The sequence below is a fragment of the Macaca nemestrina genome, chromosome 12 (genome assembly GCF_043159975.1).
Source record: "Macaca nemestrina isolate mMacNem1 chromosome 12, mMacNem.hap1, whole genome shotgun sequence".
NCBI lineage: Eukaryota > Metazoa > Chordata > Mammalia > Primates > Cercopithecidae > Macaca > Macaca nemestrina.
This window is the reverse complement of record NC_092136.1, coordinates 112,703,510-112,724,629: the sequence shown is the minus strand read 5'-3', so window position 1 is coordinate 112,724,629 and position 21,120 is coordinate 112,703,510. Positions and strand designations below refer to the sequence as shown.

Sequence of the window (21,120 nt, the reverse complement as noted above, 5' to 3'; positions counted from 1 at the left end):
AAAGCAGAGCTGAGAGAGAGACACAATGTCCTGATGACATCATTTGTTCAGTTCAATCCAGAAGGACTTGACACCAAAAGTTCCCTGGATTTGGATGCTTTTAGTTATATGAGTCAATACCCGACTCTCCTTTTCTGTTCGCCTGTTGGAATTAGGCTTTTGCATACTTGCACCTGAGAGTCCTGACTGATATGATACTATTTACCTTTCATTGCTGTGATAAGGGTGAGAATTTAAATATGAACAATGTCTAGAATATGGTAGATGGTCAATAAATGGTAGCCTTTGTTATTTCCATTGTTTTTATTGCTGCCATTATTTTCACAGGTGATCCAGAGTCCTAACTGTCTCCTCTCTCATCCCTTCAACCAAACTTTCCTGAGCAACTCTGATGCCAGGCATTTCTAGCACTGTGACAGAACCTGAGGACAGAGGGCCCTGCTTCAAAGGTAACCACCTGCCTCCTTCTGCTATCACAGGGCTGACCTCAGTGCAGCAGAGGGCAGAGCTTGGAGGCAGCTGCTGAGAATTTGCGCTCTAAAGACATCCACCTAAATCACAAGCTTTATATCTGGGCAGTCAGCCAGACCTCCTGACCATATCCTGGACTGCGGACTTTGGATGGTGGAACGGGGGTGGAATTGAACATTAAATGAGCAACATGCTAATTCCATGCAAATGAATATCTATTTTGAATCAACAGCTTGGACACTTTTTCTAGGAGGGCTGAGGCAGCAGGAATCTAAAGAGAGGATGAGAGGGGGATGGGTTTCTCTCAGAGGCAGCAGAGAGTGCAAGGGGGGCTCCAGGCTGAGTGGAGCCACCTCCTGCCCACAGTTCCTAATGCTATTTGATTGGCTCATTAGCAAGTATGAAACACGGGGAGTCAAAAAAAAAGAATAAAGAAAAAAACCCCAACTCTGGAAAGAATAAACTAACAGATGGAGACTTAATTCAATTTGCATCCAACCTACCCTAGCACCAAGGACTTTGTTTGCTTAACAATGGAGACCCTGGGGGTGGGGAGGGGTCCCTCCTGCAGGGGGGCTGATGGGAATGATCCCAGATCATCTCTTCCATGCTGCTCTTATCTCTTCCTGGGGGCCAGATGGGTATTCTTGTTTTAAAGCTCCTCTCCCTTGGGCTGGTCCTGAATTCATTCTCTGATCCAGAAAGAAAGATTCTTGGGTAGAAATGAAGCTGGCATTGTGGGAAGGATGGGGTGGGGAACTGTGGGTAGCGGCAGCAGAGGGGGATGAAAAGCCATTCAGAAGCCAAGAGACTAGGTCAGGGGGACACCTGCCTCCACATCTCAGCCCGCCCCCAAACCCCACACCCAGAGTGAATCAGAAGGCCAGGTAGCTGGGAAGCTGAGACTCAACCCAGGTCTGCCTGACTCCAAAGTCTGCATCCTTTCCACTGTATATCCTGCTCCCAAGACCTGGATCCAAGCCTTGCTCTGCCACTAACTAGCTGTTTTGATTGTCATTAGGTGACCCGAAGTCTCTGAACATTGAGATTCTTCATTTGATGAGCAGGAATAATAGCCAAATGAACCTCGCCATAGCTGCTGTGCAACAAATATCAAAAGTGTGGATGTGGAAGCATTGTGTGCTGTTTGCTTTTCTATCCAGGTTCTCACATTAGGGATAATCATTGTTAGGGTCCAGGGTGTCACTTACCTTCCTCCCCTCTAGGGAGCTAACGAATGCAGTATATGCACAAAGAACAGTAACCAAATGGGAAAAGATGAACTACTTTACAGCATGGCGGTGCCAAGCTCTGGCAAAAGCCAGATAAGAGACTATGGCTTAGGCCAAATCCTGAAACAGAATCCTGGGACACAAATCATGCTTCCCATGGCCTACAGGGAGAGAGGAAAAGAGAGAGATGGCCTGGCATCCCAGTGCGCATGTCTGACCAATCACAGGGTGTGGGCTGTAGGCCTGTCTCAGTCTCCCAGGTGCAAAAAGGAACAGAGAAAACCAGGGTGGTCACATTTGGGTTTAGAAGGGTTCAGGTGTGTGCAGGGGAGGAATAACTTTTCCTATACCCTCTTAAGTTCTGTGGCTAGGCCTGACAACTAAGTTGACATAGAGTAAGAAGATAAAACCATACAAATTTTATTTAATATTTTTATGCACACATGGGAGCCTTCATAGGAAAAACAAAGATCTGAAGAAGTGGTTAGGACCAAGAGTTTATGTACCTTTTTAAACAAAGATTAATAAATTTTTGAAGAAGTGATGAGACAAAGAAAAAGGATGTTAAACTTCTAAGAGTGGCAGTTTGTGGGAAAATGATGAGGAAGTATGTGGGGGGAAAATAATGGAAGAGAAGGATTATTTTAGTAGGTTTGTTTGTGCAGATCCATTTCAGCATTGACTTCTAGTCTCTGATGGTAAGAATATTCTCTATCTGATGGAGGAGCCAAGGGCTTGGCCCTCTGAAGGTTTCCTGAAAAATCAACTCACAAAAGGCAGATAATTTGGGGAAAAATATACAAATCTATGTAACATGTATACATGGGAGCCTGTAGAATGAAGATCCAAAGATGCGGGGAAAATTGTCCATTTTTATATTTAGGTTCAACAAAGTATGGACAGCCATGTAGAAATATGATTGGACAAAAAGGTCTGATCTTATGCTAATAGATTGAGTATGGAAATCCAGCAAGGTCTGTCTGTCTAGATTCTTCTTGGCATCTCTGAGCATGCGTTCCATCCTCCTGGGTATAGGACAGGCCTCTCTCTGGAATCAGAATCTTATGACCTACAGTTAAACAAAGTAGATTGGATAATTTCTTCATGCCAATTTTTACATAGAAAGGTAAAGGAAAATTAGAGTAATATTTTTAAGTTTTATTATTGGCTTTGGGGAAGAGGAGTTCTGGTTTCTGAGATACCCCTCGGGGAACAGGGATTCTCATTTTTATGGCTGGCATCAGGAGAGAATGGGACTGAGAGAAAGAGGAGGGCAGGAGAAGGTCGGAGAAACACTTTCACTTCTGAGGCCTTCATTTTGCAATATTGCTTTCTAAGCCCCAACATGGGTACAAGGAGGGCACCTTTCTCATAGAAAATCTTATTGCCTGCTTTTAGGTAGAAAGGGAAGGTCAGCGAGCCCTTCCTGCATCTGATGCTTCTTAAGTGCCTTCAGCTCAAAATATCTCATATGCCAAAGAGGCATATTTTGGGGTGGTATGTTTTGAATCCCCTCCTGTGCTTTGCCTGGGGACAAAAAGGAAACCCCCTGGCTTTCTGCAAAATAGGCGAGAAGGGACCTTGCTTTTGAAGGCCCAGGACTTGCCTCAATAGTAAGGGTGGCTACTGCCATGTTAGGCTTTGACCTATCAATTTCCTACCTGAGGTTTCTTATGGGAGGCAGGATGGTTCTTCTGGCTGCTCTTTTTCTCCCTGTCCTATATATAGGGCAAGGGACAGGCATGAGAACTTTTTGCCTCAGCAATATTTGACCCTGATTCAGAGAGCTTGGTGCTGAGGACCTCATCTCTCTTGAAAGTCAGAATCCTCAGCTCAACCTCAATGAAGGCCCAGGTGCTATTGGAAGTCTCTGCAGAATCACAGTTTCATTTGCCAGAGGTGTGGGAAGTAAGAAGGACAAGGGAGGTCATGAGGGAGGAAGTCAGGTCTGGGAATTCAGGTCTATCTGCCAAATAACCGATCAATTAGTGTTGCTCAAGTTGAAAGGCTGCCCTGTTGGACAACTTCCTTTGTCATCTCTTTTCAGTAGAAAGAAAATGAATATTGATCCCATTCTTGGCTCCATGCTCAGCCCCTTCAAATGAATATGATTGGGTTTTCCCAATGTAGTGGGTGACATTCGGACGTTTAGGGGCAATAGCATCTTCTCAGAACTCAGCCTTTGAAGTGGGGGCTGATTGAAGTGAGTCTGAGAGGATGTGGGGGTCAGTACAGGTTAGAAAAAGGCAGCTTCAGGTCTCAGATGGTGTCAGACAGGTTTTATGCATCCTCAAGGGGCAGGCTTTGAACCTGAGTTACCTTAGAACTGGCTCAAAAATTAAGTTTGCAGAAGCTAAAAAATGGTTCCAATGAATTGTGGGAGACCAGAATATGCCACCCCAAAATATGCCTCTTTTGCATAAGGATTGTTGAGCTGAAGGCAATTAAGAGTAAGCAGCTGCAGGAAAGCTCTCTGCCCTCCCTCCATTTGCCTAAAAGCAGGACACAGATTTACAAAGACAAAAGGTATCCTGTCCCTACTTCTAACAAGAAGAACACAGGATAACCTCTGAAGACAACTTTAGATCCTCATTCCACCTGGAGACAGCACCAGAGGAATCTGCATTAACATGCTTTGCTAACTAACCTTTATCTGCCATTTATTTGCCTTTCCACAAGTGGCTGTCCCTAGAGACTTGAAGTCCTTTTTCTTTGTCTTCTCACATCTCTAAAAATTTACTGTTCTTTGTTGAAGATGTTATATAAGCTGGACTTCAAAGACACTTCTTGGACTTCAAGGACACCCACTCATTCTCTGGGTGTATCCCATGTATGTGTGAAATATATATGTTAATAAATGCCTTTTTGGTTTTCTTCCATTTATCTGTCTTTTGTTAGAGGTGGTCTGTTCCAATTAAGAACTTATGAGGGTTGAAGAAAAAATTAGTTTTCTTCCCCCACAGGATTCTTGGAAAAATGAACTATTACACTCAGCATGAGACCCAGAGGAGGTGAGGACTGCTGGGCAGGACCTCTTAAACTTCCTGGTAAAATGTTCCTTGTGGAGAATGAAAGGGTATCTCAAGAGTCCTGGGGTACAGTCTGAAGCTGCCAGCTATAAGCATAAATTCCTTTTAATCTCATGGACTACTGTAAAAATTCTTAAGAATTTTGCATTCTCCTATGTAAAGTGTTTATATAAATATGATGTTTTGAATCAGTTGTCAATTAGCAAAATTGATGCAGAGGAAAATGCACCACATTCATGTCATAGCTTTAGGAACTCCATGTCCTACCACCTGGCGTATGTTATTTTGAGAAGCATAGCCCATTAACAATAATATTCAGATGCATAGAACCCCTGATTCTAAGCTTTGTGGAGGTCACTACTGCGGCATGATTGCTTTCTGCTTGGGTCATCCTCTGCCTGGGGGTGAGAAAGGAATCTGTGTCCTGCTGAGTCTCAAACCTTTCTGAATTCTGGAAAGTTGTCTCCTTGGGTATTCCGGAGGCATTGCATCTGGTGCTCCATGTCCTGTCAGGGACATCCCTCTTCCAGCCCATACAGATGGGGTCATATGCACTGAGGGGGCCCAGAGATGGTGGGTTCACAATGGGTTTCAATGATGTGGCCTCCTCTCTGCTAAGCCATGAATGTCACCCATGTACACCAGCAAGCCAGTGGCTATGGATGAGGTACAAGAAGTAGGAGAATGTGGGGCTCATGAAAATATATTATCTTTCATTTTGAAAATTGTTTCCCTTGCGCATCTAAATGGACATTTATTATGCGTTTCCATAGTTACAAGTAGAAAATGGTAGGGGGAGAAATGAGTGGAAAGTAATTGAAAATGCTGACTTCGATATCGAAAATTACATGTGGATATGTGCTCCCCTGCTGCCTTTCCCCCACTTCCCCCAACTCCCACCACACACACTTAGGGAGTAAGGAAGATGGGGAGGGAGAGACAGGGAAAAAAAAGGGCGAGAAAAAGAGAGAGAGAGAGAGAGAGAGAGAGACCCACCTAGGGCGCTAGGGTAAGAGTAAAGACAAAGGAGATCAGCTTTGAGACACCAGCCTCCTCTTCAGTATCCACAGATTACTAAAAATGTTGCAACTGTTGTTCAAAATATGCTCTGGATCCTTGTGGCAGCAAAATGGCTGGGTCTGCATCCTTCTTAAAATCTGTTGTCCAGGAGGAAGTGGGGAGAATGTACTCTCTAGATTCATCAGGCTGAACCATGGTTGAGGGGCTCAGAGGCTCCCAGGATCCAGGGATGAAGACCCAAGTTTCTTTTTTTTTTTTTTTTTTTTTTGAGACGGAGTCTCGCTCTGCCGCCCAGGCTGGAGTGCAGTGGCCGGATCTCAGCTCACTGCAAGCTCCGCCTCCCGGGTTCACGCCATTCTCCTGCCTCAGCCTCTCGAGTAGCTGGGACTACAGGCGCCCCCCACCGCGCCCGGCTAGTTTTTTGTATTTTTTAGTAGAGACGGGGTTTCACCGTGTTAGCCAGGATGGTCTCGATCTCCTGACCTCGTGATCCGCCCGTCTCGGCCTCCCAAAGTGCTGGGATTACAGGCTTGAGCCACCGCGCCCGGCCCGACCCAAGTTTCTTGAGATTAGGAGGCCAGCCTGTCTGCCTGCGGCACAGCCAATTCTCAGGGCACACTTGCTTTGTGAGGCGCTCATCACTGGGAAGTAATTTCCGCTCTCCCAGTCATCACAAGTCCTGCCTAGCTTGCTGGGAATGCAGTGCCTCTGCTGGGCTCCTGTGCAGGTAGCATTTAATTTCCATTGCATTGAGCTGAGGAATCTGGCATAATAAGGTATAGATCTGTTTGACCTGCACTGCAGGGAGTCAGTGGTAGAAGAAGGATTCTGGTTGGAGGCAGACTGGTCACCAGGACAGTAACCCTGCCCTGAAGCTCTGAAGCCAATCACAGATGTGTGGGGAGGCCTTTATCCCCTCCTCAGGCTCCCACCCTGCATCTTTCCCAGGTGTGATAGGCAGTGTGAGATGGTGAGAAGAATGCAGGATTTGGTCTCAGATGGCCTGTCTGAAATTCACACAGAGGCAAGTGACAGCCTTGTACCTCATAGGATTGTTGAGAGAAATAATTGCACACATACTTGAATCCTTTGGGGCCGTGTCCAGATAGTGCCAAGACAAGGAACTGGAGGAAGAGTTAGAGACAGAAGCTCAATTCCTGGTTGTATTCCATTTTTTTCCCCATGTGTCGGTTTCCTCCAGATCCTGACCGAAGAGCTGTGTGCCCAGGAGAGCTGGCAAGAACATAGACCCTGCCCTGTGAAACTGTTCTGGGTTCTGTGTTCTGTGTCCCTCTCTCCCTAGAGAGAACTGGGGGTCCTCCATCCCCAGAATCCTGCACATACTTCTATTTTACTCGTATCATTCTGATTGCAATGTATTGTTTCCTTTTCTTTTCCTACCAAAAGGTTGAACTCCATTAGGGCAAGGCCTGTGTCTTACTAAGTAGTTGAAAACAACAGGAAATCAATGAATGTTTGGTAAGTGAAGGAATGAGTACGGCAGTGAAGCAGGCTCTACTGATCTGGGAACATGATGGTTCAGTTTCGACTTTTGGGGCATTCGGTTGTTCCAACATCTGCCCGGCTTTTCCTCCATAAGGAAGAATGTGAATCTGACAAGTTCATACATGCTAAACAATAGGAAATCCATGAGCATTATTAGAGTAATTTTTATGTTTCTATAGAGTTTTTTACATTTTCACATTCATGATTTCATTTGATCCTTATTAATAATTTAGCAAAAAAGACACGAGAAAGCTGAAGTTCAGTGAAAAGTCAGGGGACTTATCCAAGACTATGTAGGTAACTGATGATGGACCCAGTATTAGAATTTTAACTTTTGAGTTCTGTCCAGATGCTCTTGAGAGGAATCTGCAATGCAGTTTACAAAACAACACTTTTAAGAGGCCATGGGGAAAAATCCACCAGGTGTGCAGGTGTACAGCCACTTTGCTCACTTATTTTTCATGAATGACTTCTGCATAACTTCCTGGGCCATGTGCTATGATAAGGACGGAGAATGTAGAGAAGAGTATGAGGGTCTACTAGGGGAGGCAGAGTCATAGGTTGAACTTAAAGGATTGGAGCTCTAAGTGAAGTCTAACAGCAGCATGGTGGGAGTGAAAGGGAAGAAAATTGGTATATTGGAATTTGCATTTCCAGAGCTGGAAGAGTTATATGATAATGGGGCCCAGAATACGGCCATAGGAGGATTGGTTGTTGCTAATGTGGATACATGTTGTTGGAGTTGATGATGTCAAGGAATACTGAGGTTAGGTCTCAAAATAGTTTGCATAGATATGAAATGTGATGATAGAAGCTGAGGAGCAAAATAAATTTTGGAGCCAGCTAATAAAATCCAGAATGAGTGAGAGGAATGAAAACTAAGTTGGAGGGTAATGGTGACAAAGATGAGTGAAAGAGTTAAAGGATGGTGAACTCAGCTCACATAACTTCCAAACAAAGAGATCTTTCTGCAAGAGGGTATGAAAGAAGGGTTGGAAGGAAGTCACTGGATTTTAATCTGGTGTTATAGAATGTTTGTATCCCCCTCACATTCTTATGTTGAAGCCTTAAGCCCATATGTGAAGATACTAGGCGATGCAACCTTTGAAAAGTAATTAGGTTCAAATAAGGTCATTTGAGGGTGGGACCCTGCAATAGGATTAATGTCCTCATAAGAAGAGGAAGAGAGGCCAGATCTTCCTCCTTCTCCAAGTCCAGCACCAAGGAAAGCCCACATGAGCACACAGTGATTTGCAGTCCAGGAAGAGGGCCCCCACCAGACACCAAATCTGCTGGCAACTTGCTCCTGGAATTCTCAACCTCTAGAACTGTCAGAAATAAATGTGTAAGCCATCTAGTCTATGGTAATTTTTTATAGCAGCCTGAGCTAAGACAATTGGTAAATGTAGATTGTTACATTTATTCAGGGTTGGCTAAGGAAATCATGAAGGCTTAACAAAATACTTAAGTTTATTTCTCACTCCCATTACCCATCCCAGGCTGGTCAGGAGAGGAGGAGGGTGCTCTGCTCCATGTAGCCATCAAATAACCTAAGTTGATAAAAGTCCTCACATCTTGTACTGTATCGTCTGAAATATGAGACTTCCACGATCAGTATTGCAGGGGAAGAGATGCTGGAGGGTCCTGCACTCATTCTTAAATGTACTGCATTTCTCTACTCACAGTCCATTGACCTGTACCACTCAATGACCACACTTTACTCAAAGGGGTTTAGGGAGGTGGAGGAGCATAGAAATATTTGAACAGTAAATGTCTTTGCAATCCTGGTAACAGACTCCACAGGCTTGTTTGGCTCATTCATTCAGTAAATACCTGAATGCCCCTTTGTGTCAAACAATGTGCCAGGTTCATAGGACACAGCAATGACTAAGAAGGCATTGTGGTTCCTGCTCTAGGGAGGCTTTTTGCCAATCTTTGACATCTTCTTGTTCTCCTGGCTTCAGACCCTGAGCCTTTTTTGCTTGCCACCTTCCAGTTTAGACTCTCGGCTCCTGTAAGACTGCCTGTCTCCAACTCTAGACTCTGCTTCTTAGAGCAAATCTCTGCTAGGCTACCACATTTCATTGGGTAGAATGGGTGTAATCCTGGTGCTATGAACCATGTCTTTTTTGGTTTTTCAGCTGCAGGAATGTAGGAATAAGTATTTCAGGGCCACTGGGTTTCTATTGATGAAGGAGGGAACTTAGGCACTCTCCAGGCAGACATGTCCCAGCATACCGACCAGGGTAGGAACTTCTCCCATCCCACCCAGACGCTTGGTTTGGACTGGTGGGTGGGGTCTGGTGAGCTAGTAGTGGCTAAGTTTCAGGCCTACTGCCTCCAGGAACGTAACACTATTCCGGAGGCCATAATTGAAAATCTATTAACTCTGGAAACCAGTATTGCACATAAACCTCCCCAGCCCTGGCCATCTTGCAGTGAGCACTCCCTCCCTGTTATTCCTATAAATCACCGGAGATAGGCTTGGAAGCAATCGATGAGAAAAAATTATGCCACAGCATTAGATTTCATCATATACAACTTGAACTATTACTTTTCTGTCCTGTGGTATGAGGAATCATGAGAATTAATGGTCTTCCTCTTCCCCAACGATGGGTTTTATGACTCAGCATTACCTATACTCTATTTCTTCCTTAAAACCATCAATTAATTTTGGGTACTTAAAACTACTAAGTTACTTCCTGAAATTAGCAAGCATCACCTCTCTTTCCCCCATATAGAGCCTTAATGGGATTTTTAAATAATGATATGGTTTCCCAGGTTTTGGCTTCCTTCGAATATCTGATTGGGAACAAGGTTCTGCCTCATCAGATTCCTCCCTGTGACCTTCTCCCTAGACTTCTCTTGGCTCCATCTTTCTAATGATGTATCTGGTACTCAACCTCTGTCTGCCTTTTCTCAGCAAATGGTTGGGATAAACAAGACTGGGGTCAAGATGATTTTAGTTACTCTCCATCTCTTGTTTCAGCATTCCATTTCCCTTGCTTTGAGAAAGTTCTTTCTGAACTCTAACTCCTTTGAAAACAAAATGGAGGAGTGGAGTCCATTTAGCAAATAGCTCTGGTGATGCCCTTCTGGGAAAATTTCAGTACCTGAGTGACTGCAGCAGGTATAGGTCAGCTGGGCAGATGGGGCAGTGGAAGGCTTTGGGCCAAGACACGGAGATGAAGCAGGAACAATATGAAGCAGGGTCCTTAGTGTACCTGAGCCAACCAACAAATATTTGTTTAGTATATTCATTGTGTAAAACATGCTAGATGTTATTTTAAACTTTTACCTTATTTTATGTATGAAACTCAGATTTTCTGGGAGGGAAGCAAGAAATTCCATCCAAGATCCATGAATGTTTTTCCTTTAGTCATTTTCAGGTGAGTTTTTAATAGGTTCACAGGGAGGGAAAATGTCCTCTGAAATCATTCATTTATTTGTTCATGCCTTCAACAAATATAATGAATTAATGTTATATGTAAGGCAGTGCTTAGGATGATTTAGGGTATATAAAAGTGACAAAAGCATAGCCCCAGAAGTTAGATATTTGCAACACTGCAACACTGTTTGAAAGGTAAGACTCTTGGGCAGGCATCTCATAATTCAAGGCAGTATGAACTAAATGCTTTATGACTGGCAGAAATCCTTATTGGTAGAAGAGGCAAGAAGAGAGGTCTTCTCTAGTTGGCTGGCCTGGGTTATGTAGGCTTTTGCACAAACCAGAACCCTGCCTCTACCTTCTAATGCTACTAAAGTTAGAATGAACCCGCAGACACACTAACACAAGTCCAAATGACTGAACAGCTGGAAAAGTGCAAGGGTCAACATACACCTGCTATCTTCTGGAATTTCCCAGCTCCCACACCATCCAGGGTTGCAGGGGAGCTGCCATGTCACAGGGAGTTCTCACCCCAAACCAAGCTGATTGGGCTAGCTGAGAGCTTCAAAACCAAGTGGAACCCATGTGTCCCTTTCCTCAGGATATTTATTTATTTATTTAGAGACAGGGTCTTGCTATGTTGCCCAGACTAGAGTCAAGCTCTTGGGCTCAAGCAATCCTCCTGCTCCAGTCTCCTGAGTAGCTGGGACCACAGGCACACAACATAGTGCCCACTTCTGGAGGATTTTTGGTCTTAGGCCTGAGAGTGGGAAGTCTTTTGTGGCTGCACTAGAAGATATGTATTTTGGGAGCTGCCAGCAGCCATGTTTCCAATGATAGGACCAGAGAAGTGAGAGACGTGAGTTCACTTTTAGTGAGAAAGAATGCAAGAGAAGCTAGGAAAGAAGCACTAATGTGGGATGTGGAGGGAGTCCTGAGGGAATGTGGGAACCTGGTTATAGCAATTCCTAAGTCCCTGTAGAAATCATGCTCTCAGGTTCCAGGAGACATTCCAATGTCCTTTATAACAAATCCTCCATTTTGCTTAAACCAACTTGAGTTGGGTTGGGTGTCTGTCACTTGTATTACGCTGTGTTAAATTGAATGAGGAACACTAGACCACACGCAGAATTTACAAAAGTATTATCTAGAAATCCATGATCACAATTCTCAAAATTCCTCACCCACAATGTGGAAATGATACATTGCCAATTTGTTGGAAATGAAGACAGGATTTTACAGAAAGTGTGTCTCTGAAATGAGCCATGCCTGGAGTTTCCTGCCCCATAAGACAGAGGGTGGAAGTACTTTCCCTTCACCTCAAGGCAAGAGGATACACCACTTAGGCAGCTTGATATTATTCCCTGCAGTTAGGAGGATCCAGAAGGCTGGTGCCAGACTCCTGCCCATGAAACCTCAAAAGCGGGAGGGTTTGGCAGGCCAGATGCTTCAGTTGAGAAGCTAAGGAGAGAGCCGCTAAATTGACACTGCCCTATAGTTCTGGGATTTGTCAGAACAAAAGAGGCAGGAGTGCTTTTTACGGACCATATAGGCACCAATGGGAGAGAAAACTGACCACAGAAGGATCGCAGTGGAAATCCAACAGGGAGAATCCATGTGGAGTAGACTGTCAGAAAACCGGGGCCTTGAAAGGGGGGTGACCAATCGGAAGGCAATACCGAGTCAGAGTCATGGGAAATGTCAGTTTTGCAGCAGGGCCTCTGACAAGCCATGAGAGTGTCATGAGAGGCAAGAAAACTTTAGACACCTGCCAGGCCCAGAGCTCTTGAAGTCGTTTTACTACAATACCTATCAAGAGAAAACTTTCCTGTTCTTTTAACCTCTTCTCCATCCCAAGGCTTCAACTCCAGAGAGGTCAGAAACAGTTGAGCAGAAGACACGTGTCTGAGAAGGGAAGAAGAAGCTGATGCCATCCCCTTTACTCTGTAGGAGGGGCCTGTCTGTGCTAACTGCAGCTGGGGCATCAGGGATAAGGGTTGTCTTTAGTGACAGAGACAATGTCCTGTGTTCACCAATTTCTCCTCATGTTTCTTCCTTCATACTACCCAGCCCTGCTGAATTTGGGTGGGAAAATATGATTAGTTCTGTGAAAGGAAATGAGATTGGAAATGCTGTGTGTCATATCCAGACCAAGGCACAGCAAGGGCCCTGTAAGCCTCTAGGCTTTCTCTGTCTCTGTTGCCCAGGAGCATGAAGGCATGTGTTGGTAATGGAACCGCAAGATCAAACTGGCCTGAATCCCTGAGTCACCACATGGAGGACAGCTGCCTGAAAGAGTCTCCTGACCTATAGTGGGCTCTGGATGAGTGAGAAGTATAATAAAATGTATGCATTAATTACAGAGCTTTTAGGCTTCTTTGTTAGTACAGCTAGACCTATAACATGCTGATTAATATATCTTTGTATAAAGATCGATGTGTTGACTATTATATTGAACTAGACACTTTTAATCATTGATTTAAGATATATTGGTGATTTAAAATGACTTATATTCTCTAAGAGTGAGCAGAAAAATTGGAGATTTTACCCAGTGTCAAGGGACTGAACAAGCTCTGAATATATTTAAAGGGCAATGGCAAACAAAAGAAAACAATTTTTTGAATACGTCTCATGGGTCTTGTTTATTCAACACATTGGTTACAGTTGCTTTGGGAAAAATAACTCTCACCTCATAGAGTTGCTGTAAATTGAAAACAACTTGGCTTATGTTAGGTCCTTAGTAAAAGTCCATTTCTTTCCAGGGGAATGAGTGGGAAATATGAACGTGTACATAGGGAATATAGAAGGAATGAGAGATGTAGATAAAAAATGTAGCCAGTTTTACCCTTCTGCCCCAGGCAGGACATCCCTCTGGATCTAGAGGTCTAATACCTCCCAGAGATGTTGAGGGAAAAAACAAACAAACAAACAACAACAACAACAACAAAGCCCACTGAGGTTTAGAAAACCTCCTAGAAAAAGAGGGCTTTGTTTGGAGATTTAAAATGGGGGCCAGGTGCGGTGACTCATGCCTGTAATCCCAGCAGTTTGGGAGGCTAAGTTAGGTGGATTGTTTTGGGCCCAGGATTGTTTGAGACCAGTCTAGGCAACATGGCAAAACCCCGTCTGTATACAAAACACAAAAATTATCAGGTGTGGTGGTGTCTGCACTGGTAGTTCCAGCTACTCGGGAGGCTGAGTCCAGGAGGCGGAGGTTGCAGTGACTGGGACTGCACCACTGCAGTCCAGCCTGGGAGACAGAGGGAGACACTGTATCTAAATAAATATAAATAATAAAATGGGAAGGGACCCTGGGAAGCAGACACGACTGGCTGGGTGATGGTAGGCAAATACTCCACCTCTCCAGCCCCACTAAGTGCATCTGGACGAGATGACCTTCAGGCCCCTCTGAGGCTTCAACATCTACTCGGGGATGAGACAATTCACGGGGGCAGGAGGTGGTTCAGCATATGCTGTCTTAGGCATGGCCGGGATCAATCCATTAGGGAGGGAAAGCTGGACTGGAGGGATCTACGGGTTCAGGGCCCACCCATCCAGGCCCAGTAACTTTCTCTTCATCCCCAAGCCCACATTGCTTTCTTGTAATGCCACCAGGAAAGAGCATTTGCCTTAGCTGGTGCAGCTCAGCCTCTGGTCTCCCCAGGCATGGCCATAAAGCTGGCTCAGGCTCCAAGCTGTGCGTGTGAATATAACACAAATATTTATCCTGTCTGTAGAACACCGTGTCTGTAGAAGCTGCCCACTGGAACTGGGCCCCCATGGTCTTGTAAGGCAAAGGCTGGCTACAGCAGGCAGCTCTGGGGCCCTGGGTCCCACCTAGGGTAACCGTGTTGAAAACGGACCCGGCTTTTGGGGAGTCTTTGCTGCAACTGCAAAGGACAGATTCTATTTCAGACCTGTGGTATGTGTATTTCTTACTGACTCCTTTTCAAAGCCAAATCAATATCAGGCCAACCAGGAGATTTCCAGGGATATAAACCAAGGGGCTGAGAGGAGCAGGGAGGACTCTGATGTGGGATCAGCAGAGCAGAGCCCTCTGGGAGGTCTCCGTGTTGGTGATGTAGGATCTCACCACACTAGTGATAAAAGCAGAACTGTTAGACTCTTCCCTCCAGTCTGGATCACATCCTCCCTGTAACAGGGGTTCTTATGAGGGGGTCTCACTGGCCAGGGGGGAGTGGGTATGACAGGCTTCCTGGTGCACACACCTTGGCGATGCCCCTGGCGAGAAGTGGGGAAAGGCCTACTCCCTCTCCTCCCACAGCTGGCACTGCTCAGTGCAGGGTTTTCTACCAGCCTTGAAGAACACCCTTCCAGAGCGACTTCCCCCGCCCAGCACAATGAGAAAGGGGGAGTTTTCATGAGGACCAGAGTCACATAGGTGATGTCGATTCTAGCCATCTGATTTCAGGGATCGCCCTTGAGACAAAAAACCCTATTTAGCTATTCTCCCAAATTGCTGACATCCTACCATTAGAGACTCATTCCTTTGAGCCTCTGTAAACCCAGAGTCCTGAGGCAGTGGCAGCACTTTGCTCACTGTGAATGAGTTGTCAGTTCCTTTCATTTACTCTTTCAACAAGTCTCTTGTGAGTATCCATGAAGGGTCATTCCCTATGAGCCAGGTGCTGTCCAGGGACTCACAGAAGCAGAGGGAGGAGACAATCTGGGCTCCGGATGCTGCAGCATCAGGAGGCGATGCAATGCCATGGAAGGGGCTCAGGGAATGGAGCCAGCAGGAAAGATGCCCTTGGCCCATTTTGCCACTCCAAGAGGGCCTCAGCTGGGTGGCCTCCTGGTTTCCCTGATGAGGTGCAGGGAGGCTTTGGTAGAAGCTCCAGGTTGCACCATGAGCTCCCAGCTCTTTGATTAATTCCAGAGCCTCTGATTAGTTTCATCCCATGGTACTTGAGGATCAGACATGGAAACCTCCAGAGACAGAACCCAGGGTGAGGAGGGGAGGAGGAGGAGGAGGCTGCTAGAGAGGGTTCTGTTGGGAACCTGTATTCTTATTCTGAGATTCCCAAGTTCTCTCTCTCTCTCTCTCTCTCCTTCTCTCCCAGTAAAGCTATCAGAGGGTTCCAGCAATAGCCTGGGGAGGCCATAGGGTGGGCATCTCATCTCTCTGCCCCCGAGTCCCTTCTTCCCCTAAAGCAGGAGGAAGAAGGCTCCCAGCCCACACACATACATTCTGCTACCATGGCTGCTCAGAGCCCCTTTTCTTGGGGGAAACAAGGTCAGGAACCTCTCCCAGTCAAAGTCCCCCTCTCCCAGGGAAGATTTTACCAGTTGACTTGTTATTAACGATGTTCTAAAAGCAGCAGGTTTGTGGCCAAGGGAAATCAATTGGCCAGAAATGTGACAAAAGGGGAAATACTCTACAGCATATGAATGTATGAATTATTGATGTCTTCAGTTTGAGGCTTTCAGACACCAGGGCTTAGCTGTAAACAGCAAAGTGCACTCTCTCTTGCACCTCCCTCCCACCCACTGTCTCCCAGTTTGGAGCCCTTGCAAGGTTTGCCCTGAAAATAGGTTTGATCCCAGGGCCAGGGAAGCACGTGGATGGGGGAGGGAGGAGTCAGAGGGTGTCCAGCTGACCAGCTCTTTGAGGCCCCCATCTGAGCCTAATGGAACCATTCTGGGATCGGGGGATCCACCCTCCCCAGGCTCAACTGCCCTGAGTGACCCTCTGACTTCCATTTCCCCTGGTCTCACAGGCCATAGCCATCTTCAGGGTTAAGGATTGCAGTCTGCTTTTTTCCTGCTTTTTCAAGGGGCTTGAAATTTCTGAGCATTACCTGATCTTTACATGGGGGAAGGAAGAAAAAAAAAAGATCCTCAGCTGCATACAAAAAACAAATCCTACTCCTTTTAATCTATAAACCATTATCTCCTCAATTCAAGCTTTAAGATTCGGGACCAATATATGATGCTAATAGCTCCTGAAAGATATATTCAGAGGTCTTCTGTAGTCTGAAAACCATTTTTTCACAGGCTCTGAGAACAAGGTTTCTAGGGGTCGTCTCCTGCACTTGCTCTCTTCTCTTGCTTTTCAAGTCTCTGTTTTTCACTAGCTATTGCTATTGCTCATAGCTCTGTAAGTAATCTCATTGCCCCACAAATGCTGACTCCCTTTAAGAGGATCTAGCAAATCCTGATTATGAATTCATGTCCCTACTCCTAACCTGCCTACTCACCCCTCCTGCCTTGTCCCTGCTGGGTGGAAATGCATATAGGAAGCTCAGTTACAGGCTGACAACTCGAGCAAATGAATGAACACATTTCCTGTCTACAGGATAGAATTTCACTTGGAAATTGTCCCTGGCCTCCTCAGTTAGCGCATCAGGTCCACCACCCATGTCAGGACCCTTGAAGGGAGAAGAGGGAACAGCTGTTATGCAGATGAAATGCTACTTGCTATCAGAGAATTTCCCCAGCTGCCTAACCCTTTCCCTGCCAGGCCATCACTCTGAGCTTTTGTAAAACACACTTCTACTGATTCGTGAGTTGAGTTTAACCATCTCATAGCAGCACATGGCAGAGATGTTTGGATTTCTGAGCATCTGCTGGAATCAATCCCTTGCTCAGGCTCTGTGCTCACTTTTTTAGGATCACTCACTGCTTCAACTTCCAGGAACAGTGATCACAGAAAGGCTAAGTCAGGTGGACTTGAGGGAGAGGGATGCAGACCCCTTGAGATGACTCTTCAGGTAGAAATTTCTGCAGACCCTGCAGAGAAAAGGGCTGGAAAGGAGATGGAGGTAGAGGAAGAAGCCCAGTCTCTGGGTAGTTTCCCCAAAGCGAAGGTCTTAGGGGGCCAAGGTATGAAAACAAAAATAGGCAGGGCTAGAGAAGCCAGGACTTAGGCTGAGAGCTGCAGACTTCCCTCATCCCCACCCCGCTCCTGGGTGGTCAACCCTGGCTACTTCTCTGGGCCTTCTGGGAATGGTTGGCCTCTCTCTTTGCCACCTCTGCTTTCCTTTCAATGAAACAAGGAGCAAAGAGATCCATTAGTACTAGCTTCCACCAGACTTGTGCCCAAGTAGTCCAGCTCAGAGATAACTCTTGAGTCTTTTTCAGCTCTGGCTTGCCTCAGTTTCCCCATGAGGCTAATGTGGGTGGAAGGAAAGCAAGACCACACTAAAGACAGAGTTTAGATGACTCTAGGCAGGAGTGCTGTTGCCTGCACAAAGACACGTTTCCACCAGCCATGACCTAGAGCAGTGAGGTATCCCGCCTCCTGCAGCACCTGCTAGCTGCTAGGTTCCATTCTCTCCAGTGCCCGCTCAGCTGCCTGTACAGGTCCTGCCATCCCAGAACCAGTTGTGGTCCCACATCCCTCCCCAGCTTGCTGATTACCTGCTAGGAAACCTGCCACATGGCTGGGTCTTACATGCCCCTGGGGATGCAAGGGCTGCTGTAAACAATCCTGCAATTTGCCTGTAAACTACCAAAATGGCAGCTTCCCTGACACCAACATCACGCTACTCCCTGCCACAGCACTAATGAAAGGTAAACAGGCTCTTAACCCCAACACAGGTCTCACTTGCCTGGACTAAGACACTCCCTTAATGACTTGGCAAGAGCTGCCCTGGCCAGTGGCTGCCTGGCACAACCAGCCATGAGTCCTTCTGCCCAATGAGTGACAGATTCACTAAAGCCTGATGAGTGCTTTAGTGACAGATTTGTGCTAGCCCGTCAGGCCCCTATGCAAGTCTACTGTCCATGGAGGCAAAAAGGAGGATGGGGTTCCAGGAGGGTGATGAAGGGAAGATACAGCATGAGCTTCTTCAGAAGAGGGTACATAGTGCAGTGTAACTGCCAATAGCCCTGGACCCCCAGATCCTGGCTGTTCTCCCTGCTCACATAAGGTGACTTAGGGCAGGTTCTCAGCATCTCTGAAATCAGTTTTTCTCACTATTAAACAGAAATAATAAACCCTTTCTCATACACTTGTGAAGATTAAAGATAATGTGTCCAGTACATAATGGATTTTCAATAGATGTTAATTTACCTTTCCGTCCCTCCCAACCCAATGTGGTGATCTAAGTGAGGTAACAATACTGAATCAATACCCTTCCATCCAATCAGAAGCCTTTCACATACACTATGTCTTTAAATGACCATTAGAAGTCAACTCAACCAGTCTTCTTCTAGTGCTTGATTGCCGGCTGTGTGCTTTCTTATAGGTGGTTTTTGAGCCCCTGCTTGAACACCTCTAGGGACAGTGATCTCATTAGCTCCCAAGATAGCACATTATTTTTAGATCGTGCTGTCTGTTTAAAAGTTCTTTTGATTGCACAGGAACTCGCTTACCTGTAACTTTCACCTGTGTGTCAATTCCCCCTCCAGGAGCATCTGGACTGGTTATTTAAAAAAATTTTTTTAATTGATTTGATTTGATTTTTTAAATTGAGAAATAAAAATAGTCTTTATTTATGGTATGAAATGATATATGTATATATTGTGGAATGGGTAAATCAAGCTAATTAATACATGCAATACATCACACACTTTTTTTTCGTGTGGCAAAAATAATTAAAATCTACACTCTTAGCAGTTTTCAAGTGTACATTATATTGTTAACTGTAGTCACCACGTTGTACTATAGTGAATTTTCAATTTACTCAATAGTGAATTTTGGATTTACTCCTCCTGTCTAACTGGAATTTCACATCCTTTAATCAACATCTCCCCATCTCTCCAGCCTTCTGCCCATGCCCAGTATCTGGTAACCAACATTCTACTCTCTGCTTCTGAGTTCAACTTTTTAAGACTCCACAGGTAAGTGAGATCATGCAGCACTCGTCTGTCTGAGCTTTCCTCATTTCACTTAACATAATGTCCTCTGGGTTCATCCATGTTGTTGCAAATCACAGGATTTCTTTCTTTTTAAAGGCTGAATAATATTCCACTGTGTATATATACCACATTTCTTTACCCATTTATCCCTTAGTGCTTGATTCCATATCTTGGCTATTGTGAATAATGCTGCAATGAACATGGAAGTGTAGATAATCTCTACAACGTACTGATTTTATGTCCTCTGGATATATACCTAGTAGTGGGATTGCTGGTACATATTGTAGTTCTTTTTGATTTCTTAAGGAACCTCCATACTGTTTTCCATAATAGCTGTACTGATACATGTTCCCACAAATCATGTGTAAGGGTTCCCCTTTCTCCACAACCTCACCAACACTTGTTATCTTTCATCTTTCTGATTGGTCATTCTAACAGTTGTGAGATTGAGGTTTTAATTTACATTTATTTGACTATTAGTATTGTCGAGCATTTTTTCATATGCCTGTTGGTCATTTGTACGTCTTCTTTTAAAAAATGTTTATCCAGGCCCTTTGTCCATTTTTAAATTGGGTTATTTGTTTTTGTTGTTGTTTTTGAGACAGAATCTCACTCTGTCACCAAGCCTGGAGTGCAGTGGCATGATATTGGTTCATTGCAACCTCCTCCTCCCAGGTTCAAGCAATTCTCCTGCTTCAGCCTCCCAAGTAGCTGAGATTACAGGCTTCTGCCACCACGCCCAGCTAATTTTTATATTTTTAGTAGAGGCAGGGTTCCACCGTGTTTGCCAGGCTAGTCTCCTAACCTCAGGTGATCTGCCTGCCTCAGCCTCCCAAAAATCTGAGATTACAGGCGTGAGCCACCGCACCCAGCTGAGTTATTTGTTTTCTTATTATTGAGTCATTTGAGTTTCTTACCTATTTTGGATATTAACCTCTCATTAAATATATGGTTTGCAAGCATGTTCTCCCATTCTGCGGGTTATTTCCTCAATCTGTTGATTCTTTTCTTTGCTGTGCAAAAACTTTTTAATTTTATGTAATTTCATTTGTCTATTTTTGCTTTTGTTGTCTATGCTTTTGTGGTCAGATCTAAACAATCATTGCCCAGACAAATGTCATGAAGCTTTTTCTCTATGTTTTCTTCTAGTTGCTTTAAGGTTTCACGTCTTACATCCAAGTCTTTAATCCATCTGGAGTTGATTTTTGTATTTGGTGTGAGATGAGGGTCTAATTTCATCCTTCCGCATGTGAATATCCCATTTTCTTAGTACCATTTGTTGAAGAGAACTCTCCTCGTTGGGTGTTCTTGGCAACTGAGTCAAAAATAAATTGATTATAAATTCATGGATTTATTTCCAGGCTCTCTATTCTGTTCTATTGGCCCATGTGCCTGTTTTTACACTAGTACTATGCTGTTTAAATTAATATAGCTTTGTAGTAGATTTTGAAATCGGGTAGTGTAACACCTTCTGCTTTGTTATTTTTGCTTCACATAACTTTGACCATTCAGGGTCTTTTCTGGTTTCCTACAAATTTTGGAATGCTTTTTTCTATTTCTGTGAAAAATGTCCTTGAAGTTTTTCTGTCCATATCTTTGGGTAGCATGGACATTTTAATAATAGTAATTATTACAATCCATTAAACAC

General features: G+C 44.8%; 1 long non-coding RNA gene across 1 annotated transcript in view; it reads left to right on the top strand.

Annotated features, from left to right (window-relative positions):
• The window catches only part of LOC139357594 (uncharacterized), a 117,681-nt gene extending 114,048 nt beyond the window's left edge, over nt 1-3,633 (top strand). The window contains exons 8-9 of the long non-coding RNA XR_011611074.1: nt 328-449; nt 1,493-3,633. This is a non-coding gene — a long non-coding RNA (uncharacterized lncRNA). The remainder of the gene's footprint in view (nt 1-327; nt 450-1,492) is intronic.
• The last annotated feature ends 17,487 nt before the right edge of the window (nt 3,634-21,120 follow it).